A 10,781-nucleotide genomic window follows, 5' to 3' on the forward strand; every position below is an offset into this window, starting at 1 on the left:
GTAGATCTCGAAAAGTTATAAAACATTGTAGTTGACAACTTTTACATTTGAATTAGTTTAGGGCCTCAAATAATCAATTTATGCTCAGTTTTGTATAATATGTGGGGAACCAAAATAGAATGTAGACACAAGTGATCCTGAGGTGCAGTGGTAGAGGAGTTTACTGCGCGAGCGAGATGTCGTGGGTTCGAAATCCGGCCGACGCATAGTGTGCAAAAATCGTGAAAAAATGCTACAATGGTAGAGTGAGGGTGTGTGTGGCTGTCGATGAGGACCTCCTCGGATTAAAAAAAATTGTTATTTTTTTTACCCCTTTTTCGTGATTTCTGGAAATTGATTTATAGGGGCGACTGATAACACCAGCCGCCCCTACAAATCAATTTGTAGCCACCCTTTTATAGGGGCGGCTGACAAAACCGCCCCTACATAGCGTTACTAGCCGCCCCTGGAAAGGTTTTTGTACGTAGTGTAGATTGATCGACGGCCGCCCTTGTCGGACGTGTGCTTGTAACAAAACTGAGGGCGCAAGGACACTTGCGAGCCAAGGTTGATATTCGCTTGATTGGATCTGCGCTCTGTGCTCCGCATGTGGTCGATCGTCATCTGCTTGACTGGATTTCGGCGGAATCTTGATCAATACGCCCGATGCCTGGCTAGGCTTGTCGGCCTGTGGAGGGACGACAGACCTCTGGGCCTTCCCAAAGCCGAACCGTCCTGTCGGCCCTTCAAACGTCGACAGAGGGCGTTCTACAACAGCTTCCAGGTTTGTAGTTAATTATTAAAAAATATTATTTAAAAAAAATCGTCACCACAGGGCCAATCATCCACACCGTTCTCGGTTCACCTAGCGTCGCTCTCAGCTGTTCTGCTATGCTCTGCTGGAATGGAACAACAGGAAAAGTTGAGGCTCGATGTGCCCTTACAAATTTTTGGTAGGTGGACGTGCTTCGTGCAGTGACTACACGATGGGTACTAGCAGGTTCACGACCTTTTGCACCCACTACACTCCTTCTTGGTTCCCCGATGAGGCCGGGCCCTCACAGCTTTTAGGTGCACCTCTGCCGAGTCAGCCGACTGAGGGTACACAACCTACAGAGTCGGCCCTACAGGCATGCCACCGCCGTCTTCCAGACCAGCTCACTTACCCTACGGCGTAGATTTATCCACTACACCACAGCCCCAGACTAGTGACGCTCCGTCAGTCGGTATAGGTAGATATAGCGACACATACTTACAGCCGCTGAAAGTGGCGTCGGTGTAGCCTACGCCGACCGACAAGTTTTTAGCGACCGACAGTCTGACGCCTTAGGGGCTACATATACCGACACATAGTTTGAAGCTATAAATACTTTTAGCAACTAACAGTCCAACGCGAATCATTCACATAGAGACAATATATATGTTGCTAATCAGCAATACATAATAACCTAGAAATAATCTATTATCAATGCACACGCATTCATTACAAGATATATTAATCATAACTGATTCATTCATATGAGTAGCCCAATGTAAGGTCGGTCAGATTTAAGTTCATAAGTACAAAATAGATTAGAAGCTCGCAAACATGAAGTTTGTGCATGAGCAAGCCATCAACATCCCTACATCTACCTCATGTGACCAAAAGTCGTACATCCACCACTTGTAACCAAAAGCTTAGCTCACTAACACCTAAAGCTCACTGCTCAAATTTCACTAACAGTGAGCTCAAAGTCTTATCTCTAATAGGTTCAAAACAAAACACAGCTTCGATGAGCCCTTTTAACTTGTCGATTCCATCAGGTACGCTGCCTAGGCCTTGTAGGATGGCTGAAATGCAATATGAACTAGAAAACAAAGCCATGTTTTTGTGAATCTCAAATGCGGTGGGGCAGAGGTTAGGAAGAACTTCCTGACCTTGGAGGTCCTCTTGGGACCCCTCATCCTTGGCTTCTCAGTGTCAGTCAAACCAGGCGGATCGTTCTCACCCTTCTTAACAATCACCAAGTTGATAACAAAAAGGTCTTGGCTCACAATACAACCACGGACAGACTTCCTCCTGCGCTCACCATTACGCCTGCCATAACCACGGAAGCAGGGAGTACCTATAGAATTCATATCGAATGTTCAGGTAAGAACCACAGTAAAAGTGGGGTGTTGAGAGTACAATGGAGATAGGAAGTCTGTATACCCCTGTGGAGCGGAAGGCGAACACGACCAGAAGTCAGAACTCCTTGCTTCATTGGGAAGCCTTGCTTGTCACATCCACCCATGATCTTGAAGACATAACCCTTGAACTCCTGCAAACAAAGAAACATATGACACCTATATTTAAGTATGAAATCAGCCAAAGGGTCATGGATCAAGAAATAAGTAATCAGAAAATTTACCTCGCCCAGAGCATCACCACTGACCTCCTGGGAGATCCTTCAGTTATAAAAGGCACGCCTGTAGTTGATAGAAAGGTTTATCAGAAAACAAAGCAAAACAGAGCAGGAAGGAATAGCATCTGTTTACTTGATATGCTACCTCTGTCCAGAAAAGGATGCAATTCTATCTCTCTCTCTAGTCAAACTTTCTAAAGTGCAAAGAAATTTATAGAAAAGAGTACCAATATTTGTATCACAAAATAGGCATACTACAAAAATATATCTCATCTCAAATCTAACGACATTTATTTGGTATCATAAATATTGATAAACCTGGTCAAATTCATAATGGTTTAACTCGGTAGTATGCTAGACTTGCATTCTTTTCGGGACAGAGGGAATACATTAAGACAGTTTTTCAGTAAATTCAAAAGGTAGATAGTAAACAAGTTGCACTTTCAAAATAATAAAATATAATAGAATGATCTGTTTCAGTTCAAAAAAAACAGAATGATCTGCCACCATTTTGAATCTAGTTAGTATAATTTGAAGAATTAAAACTATTAGGCCCAGTTGCTCACTACCCCTATATGAAATCTCAATTCTCAGCACAATTTAAAAGAGCAGTCAAAGGATTATTGCCTGCTCCTAAATTCAACAATAGACGCATTTTAACTAAATTTAAGCATCCATAACCGCAAATCAAGATGTCACTGTCCTAATTTTAATCATTAAGAACGAAAGTTCACCAGTAATGATCATTCAAACACCAACAAAATGGGAATGGCACATTTCTAAACATTCAATACCTCAGAAAGTATGCTAAACATGTCCTTGAAGTACTATTGCCTAAAAGCCATTACATTATAACCGGATAATAAGGTTAACATATATGAATACACTATCAGATGCTCCAGTGGGCAACAGCAAGCAACCTAACTAAATGAATCTAAGCAGTAAGACTGCTAACGAGACAAGGGAACAGTTGGGAAAACTACATAGAACAAAAGTACTAGCACTCAAATACTCAATCGCCTCACCAACAGCTACAACAGGGCTCGAAGCAAAAGTGCAAAACATACTCCCACGGATCTAAGAGAAACGAAAAAATACAGAGCAAATGGAGGACGTGAAACACTCACAGCTTCTGGTCGTCATCGATTTCCAGCTTCTTCTGGCACCCAGAGGTCGGGTTCGCGATGTTGAACTGGAATCAACACAGAGCGCACAGATGAGACGCTACATTCCCACACACACCACCTAGCACAGGTACCATGAGGAGGAGTAGCTTACCTTCATGGTGGCGTTGCGGCGCGAGCTCGCGGGAGGCGAGGAGCTCGGGCGCCAGGGGGTGGCGGCGCAGCGGCGGCGGCGGCAGCGGCGGCGCGAGGGCTAGGGTTTTGGACGAGAGGGCAGAGGAGGGAGACGAGTAGGGGTTGGGCTGCGCCGGCGTGGAGTGGGGGTCGCGTGCTAGGACGCCGCAGCCAGGAGGACAGGGTAGGGCAGTGGAGGAGGAGGTGGTGGCGCGCTGGTGAGAGGGCGGGGCGTGCGGAGGAGGCGGCGGCGTGGCGAGGAGGCGAGAGAAGAGACTGAGAGAAGAGTAGGGCGGCGGCTTTGGAAGATTGGGAGAGAGAGGGGAGTTGGACATGGGAGTTAGGGTTGAGGGAGTTAGGTGTTGAGTTGGGCTGCTGGCGTGAAGGCCCATCTTTATTTTCCCATGAACGGGCCTTTTTAATTTTTCAGAGCGTGCCAGAGGCACCGTCCTATACCGACCAAAGGTTCGTTCTCTTTTCTTATCTATCCCGACCGACGGTTAGACTGTACAGCTAAATATCTATAACGACCGATAGTTCAACGCAAAAGGTACATTTACCTGACACTTTATCTGTGGGCCAACTATACCGAACCAACGGTTCACCGGTATTAGTGAACTTATAACGACACACTGTGTGACCCTATATTAGTGTTGTGGTGTAGTGATCATTGAGGAGAATAGGCCGTCAAACGTGGGCGTCGTGCTGGTTGACCTGTATTAGTCGTATGGTTGTATAGTTGCATGGATGTGAACAAATGTACTCCTGGTCGGCGAACAGTCCTGACCAACTGGTCGGCGACGAAATCCATGAACCTAGCGGTCCGACCAGTTGATCAGCACGTGTATGGAGAAGCCAGAGATAGGGCCGTCTCTGGAAAGCACAATCGTAAACGTGGTTGTTCGGGGAGCCGTTGAGGCGAAAGCGTATGCCATCTTTAAGATAGTATACACGTAGAACAAGTGGAATATCTTAAAGATATTCAACATAGAGAATGACCTGGAGAGATAATAATTGTAGGAACATAGCGAAAATTATAATAAATACAAATATAGGAAGGGTACTTATCTTTAGTCAGAGCGTCTAGCGACGTATGACGTTGTCTGATCGGCGTCAACGGAATTGCCCGGCCCTCGAGCTTTCCTGGCCTGTCGTCATGGCGGTGGTCGCGGTTGTCGTAGCGCCGTTCTTCACGGCTATCATCATTGCGACAGTGGCACGGCTCGCTTGATGGCTTCAGGCTCGTGGCTCGCTATTGCCGAAGTTGTAGCATCCGGCTCCGATCTCCCCTTGGTGCTTGGTTTGTACTCGGGTCGGATCTCACGTTGAAAGCAGGTAACGAGGACGTAGATCATCGTTGATCGTTTTATGCTAGCTTGCTTGCATCATCTTCACGTCATGGTGATGTAGACCACGCATAATTTGCATCAACTTCACGTCAAGGATGTCGTGCTTGAGTAGGCAGGTTTATTTTTCTTCCTTTTTCGCTGATCACGGATCGCTGAACCAATGTGCACGGACTGTGCACCTCCCAGCTTTAGTTGCTTATCATGGCTCTTGTAGATTGATCCACGGCCGCCCATGTCGGACGTGTGCTTGCAATAAAACTGAGGGCGTAAGGACACTTGCGAGCCAAGGTTGATATGCGCTTGATTGGATCTGCGCTCTGTGCTCCGCATGTGGTCGATCGTCATCTGCTTGACTGGATTTTGGCGGAATCTTGATCAATACGCCCGATGCCTGGATTGGGGAAGTAGGGATGTCGGCCTGTGGTTGGCCGACACCGATAGGTCCTCTCGGCCCTTCAGCTGCCGACAGCGGGGCAGTTCTACAACAGCCTTTAGGTTTGTAGTTAATTATTAAAAATTATTATTTAAAAAAATTCATCGCCATAGGGCCAATCATCCACACCGTTCTCGGTTCACCTAGCGTCGCTGTCAGCCTGTTCTGCTATGCTCTGCACCAACTGGAATGGAATGGAACAACAGGAAGAGCTGAGGCTCGACTGTGCCCTTACAATTTTTTTTGGTAGTTGGACGTGCTTCGTGCAGTGACTACACGATGGTTCACGACCTTTTGCACCGACTACACTCCTTGGTTCCCTGATGAGGCCGGGCCCTCAAAGCTTTCAGGTGCACCTCTGCTGACTCAGCCGACTGAGGGTACACAGCCTACAGAGTCGGCCCTGCAGGCACGCCAGCCGCCGCCTTCCAGACCAGCTCACTTACCCTACAACGTAGATTCATCATCGAGGAGAACAGGCCGTCAAACGTGGGCGTTGTGCTGGTTGACCTGTATTAGTCGTATGGTTGTATAGTTGCATGGATGTGAACAAATGTACTCCTGGTCGGCGAACGTCCAACCAACTGGTCGACGACGAAGTCCATGAACCTAGCGGTCGGACCAGTTGATCAGCACGTGTATGGAGAAGCCGGAGACAGGGCCGTCTTTGGAAAGCACAAGCGTAAACGTGGCTGTTCGGGGAGCCGTTGAGGCGAAAGTGTATGCCATCTTTAAGATAGTATACATGTAGAACAAGTGGAATATATTAAAGATATTCAACATAGAGAATGATCGGAGAGATAATAATTGTAGGAACATAGCGAAAATTATAATAAATACAAATATAGGAAGGGTACTTATCTTTAGTCAGAGCTTCTAGCAACGTATGACGTTGTCTGGTCGGTGTCAGTGGAATTGCACTACGCTAGATTTGCACATCACTGTCGGCCTCATCACTGTCGGATTTGAGAGAACCGGCAATGATGTACCTTCACTGCCGGTTATGAGCTTGAAAATGAAAAAAAAATGATTGGTGTTAGGCTAAAATCGACAGTGAAGGTCCACAGCACTACCGGTTTTTGGCTTGAACCGGCAGTGTTTTGGCGGGCACTCATCACTGCCGGTTTAAGCAAAGAGCCGACAGTGATTGGGCACTATCACTGTCGGTTCTAGCCAAGAACTGATGGTGATAAGCCTACAACACAAAGAGGCTATAGCCGTCCTCTCCTTCTTCCTCTCTTCCATCTTGAGAATAGAGGCGCACGTTTGGATCCTTCCCTCTATTGTTGCGGCTGCTCTTCACCTTGAAGCTAGTGCTTGGATTTTGAAGAATGGCTTGATCTTTTTGCTTTAAGGTTAGTAACAAACATCCACTCCTTTGATTTTGTTGCTTAATTAGCTTCGTTTTGATGGCTACATTGCTTGATTCTCGTTCTAGTTCTTTCTTCATTCTAGATGACACTTTTCCAATTGGAAATTTGTGCAAGGCTCAAATTATGGTGAATCCATCATCCAAAAGGTTGGTGTCTATGAACATATTTAAATTCCTAGCTAATTAATTATTCCATGGTGTTCAAGATCATCATTGTTAGTATGTGATGCTATAATTAGTTCTTAGAAGTAGAGTAGAATAGTTGTTCTTTAATATTGTGCAATAATTGATTTTTACTACGATTTTCAATTTACTGGGCTGGGGTTACCAATTTCAATTTTTCAATAATTAGTGTACAATAATATTTTCCAAAAATGGTACTTTTGAGCTACAATTGTTGTTCATGAAGCTCCATTTCTTATTAATTCTTTGTAATTACTGTCTCAGTATTTTTTTGTGCAGAGATGGATCGAGAGTGGATGCATCTGTCCCGAATGGACAAGCGGTACATGCATGGTGTCAGCCAGTTTATCACCAATGCCAAAGCCCAAGCTAGGAATGGAAACCCTGTCTTCTGCCCATGCAAAGATTGCAACAATCATAGGAACTTTTATCAAATTGAGTCTATAAAATCGCACTTGATTACTAGGGGGTTCATGCCAAACTATACGATATGGACTATGTATGGCGAGGTTGGTGTGAATGTTCTATAGGGAAACGATGATGATGTGGACATGCCTGACGTAAGCCATCCTACGATGCTGACGAGGAACCCGGTGTCAACATAGAACTTATGGCCACAGTTAATAATGTGTTTAGGAACACGCTAGCTGACGATACCGAGGATAACAATGGCATTTCTCAGCTGCTACGTAATGTAGAGACTGGATGCCTTAGTGAAAGACAACTGAGAAAGCTAGAGAAAATGAGATAAGATGGTAAAACACCATTGTATATGAATTGTCCAATGAGCAAACTGGAAGCGACATCATGCTATTGGAGTTCAAATCGACAAACGAATTGAGCGATAAAGGCTTTGATCAGTTGTTAGATATAATAAGGAAAATGCTCCTAGAAAAAAATGAGTTGCTAGAAAAGACATACTTGTCCAAGCAAATGATCTGCCCCATCGGCCTCGAGGTTGAAAAAATCCACGCATGTTCCAATGATTGCATATTGTACCATGAAGAAAAATACAAAGACTTGGACAAGTGCCCTAAGTGTGAAGCTCTATGGTACAAGGAAGGACCGTCAGATTAGGGTACCAAGACTAGAGGAGGTCCCATAAAGGTCGTTTGGTATTTCCCTATAGCTCTCCGGGTGCATAGGCTCTTTGCATGTGCAAAGTCAGCCAAGCTGTTGCGCTGGCATGGTGAAGAGCGTAAGAAAGATATAATGATGAGGCACCCCGCCGATGGGCATAACTGGAGGACTGTCAATACTATGTTCTATAAGGACATCGGTGGAGAGGTAAGGCACCTTTGGTTTGCTTTGAGCACAGATGGGATGAATCCTTTCGACCAGGTTAGAAACAATCATAGCACCTGGCCAGTGATGCTTTGTATATACAACCTTCCACCTTGGGTCTCTATGAAATATTTTCCAACATCTTTTATTTTTTGATGCTAACAAATAAGTGTAATTAGTTTAATATCATTGTTGCATGCATATATGTCGCAGACTATATTCCCAATAGATTGGCTATGAACAATAATTAGCTGGTTCTTTATCTCGGACATCGTCGAGAACACGGCTTCTAATGCAAGTGGTCGGCATGGACGTGTGAACTCAGTTTTTTTCATCCCTGTGAAGGGTTCAAATCATGGGAACTATATCCACGGGACGGGAATACAGAGCCCGGACGTAATAAGCGCCCAATTAAGTGTCGTGCGCATCTGTTTAGAGGCACTTCGACGTATTTGTTATGATGTGCCTGATTTCTCGCACTTCAAGGCACTTGCTTTGATTGCTGGTGATATCCCCATCCCGCAAGCAAGCGAATGGTTTGCGAGCTACAACTAGGTTAGAAACAATCATAGCACCTGGCCAGTGATGCTCTGTATATGTCAAAACAATGAAAATGTTACGTGCCAGCTTGTCAACTTACGCATGGACTTCATTTATCTGTTTCATATTCGTTTCTTTGCGTCGCGGCAGCACTGCTAGCGAGATTAAGTACCAACTAGTTCGGGAACCGACAGTCCCGGCATATCTTGACGCCAGTGGCAATTTTTTATAATCAATTAGTTAAATTGGTGGTTAACCGTATTATGAAAGATGGAAAACAAATCATTGGCTTATCAAATTCTCTATTCGGCCTGTGAAAAAAATTCAACAAAAGACAGAAACAAATCTACTATTGATTTTACGTCAAGCAATACTTAGAATAACTCCCACTATCGGCGCGACGCGTTCGGATTAAACCGTTCAGGTACCGCTGGCCGGGCGGCGGGCGCGGCGGCCAGGCGGGCTTGCTGCTCGGGCAGGCGGGACTGGGCGCGATATTTATTCGGCTCTGCCGCGCCACGGATAAGGGCGCGGCACTGCCGCGCCATGCATGGTGGCGCGGCAAGAGCTGCCACGTCAACGGTCACCGAAACCGGTCGTCGCCATGTCAGACCTCTGCCGCGCCACCATGCATGGCGCGGTACAGACATTTGGCCGCACCAGGGCAATAGGCGCAGCCAAAAGTGTTAGTTTAAAAAAAACTTGCAATGTTAAATTTAAAATTAGTTATCAAAAAGTGTTAAAATTAAAAAAAAAATCCCCCTCGTGCTGAGCCAGGACATTTGGCCCAATTCCTAGGGCTAGGACGAAAAAAGACATATATTCTAAAGAGTTTTTTTAGCATATATATTCTAAAGAGTTATTTGGGCTATGCTAGGGCCATGGCCCTAATAGCCCTAGGCCCAAATCCGCCCATGGCTATCTCGGCATGCGTGTGCCGGCGTTATAAAAAAAGGAGGGAGAAGACGACCGACCTCTCTCTACACTTGCAACTGTGCGGCGCTGAAGGGTGACTAAGAATTTTTTGAGAATTTGGTGAGTTTCCTTTTGTTGAATCCAAAATTCAAATGGCCCATTTAACAAAACTTTATTTGTAGAATAGTGCATGTGTTCATATTTTATCACAAAAATTATGAGGGAGAAATTAATGACATGGGAGGTGTGATTGCAAAATTTTACCCTAGTCATCAAACAAGGGCACCAACTAGGGCACCAGAGCACGAAGTAGAGAAACCATGCAAACTACTAAAGGTTGTGAAATGTGGCGCTTACACACATAGATTCATTGGTTCGCAGTTTTAAGCCTCCAATGAAATTAACGGTCCCACCAATAACGTTGCGTAGCGATCAATAGAACAATAACGGTTTTTTGGCGCGAAAAAGAGAGATGAGAATAACATCTAAAACAAAAGGCCCTGCACAACAAGCATTTACATAGACGACGTGCGTTTGTTTCAAATAAATCGTACACATGCCAATAAAGTTGCTTAGCAATCAATAGAACAATAATCGTCTTTGGCGCGAAAAAGACAAGGAGGATAACATCTAAACTAAAGTCGCGCACAACAAGCATCTACGTAGACCACGTGTTTATGTTTCTAATAAATCGCCACAGGCATAACATGCATTTACATGGACCACTGATCGTGTACGTTTGTTTCTAATAAAGTGATTGATGTTAAGAGTATCAATTATCATTGCACGGGGAATTATTCACATATCTCGAAATTAATTTCTAACCCATGGCTTTGCTAGAGAAATCTCGCTATTAATTTTCACAAGCCAACGACAGCCCTTTTTTTATATAAAAAAGGAAAACGACCCAACGCAGGTTCGCAACCAAAAGAAGCAAACCTTTACACTGTAGGCTGCTGTATATATCTGTTTTGTGCAAGAAAAAAATATCACGGCGGTCGCACTACTGTAAAAAACGGTTTGTAGCAACGGGATAATTTTTTT

The 10,781-nt window shown here is 44.8% G+C and overlaps 1 pseudogene; it reads right to left on the minus strand.

The window, feature by feature from the left end:
- Positions 1–1,791: 1,791 nt before the first annotated feature.
- LOC136535056 (small ribosomal subunit protein eS6-like) lies at positions 1,792–3,702 on the minus strand (annotated as a pseudogene).
- Between the last annotated feature and the right edge of the window lie 7,079 nt (positions 3,703–10,781).

Source organism: Miscanthus floridulus, unplaced genomic scaffold (assembly GCF_019320115.1).
Source record: "Miscanthus floridulus cultivar M001 unplaced genomic scaffold, ASM1932011v1 os_2496_1, whole genome shotgun sequence".
Taxonomy (NCBI): Eukaryota; Viridiplantae; Streptophyta; class Magnoliopsida; order Poales; family Poaceae; genus Miscanthus; species Miscanthus floridulus.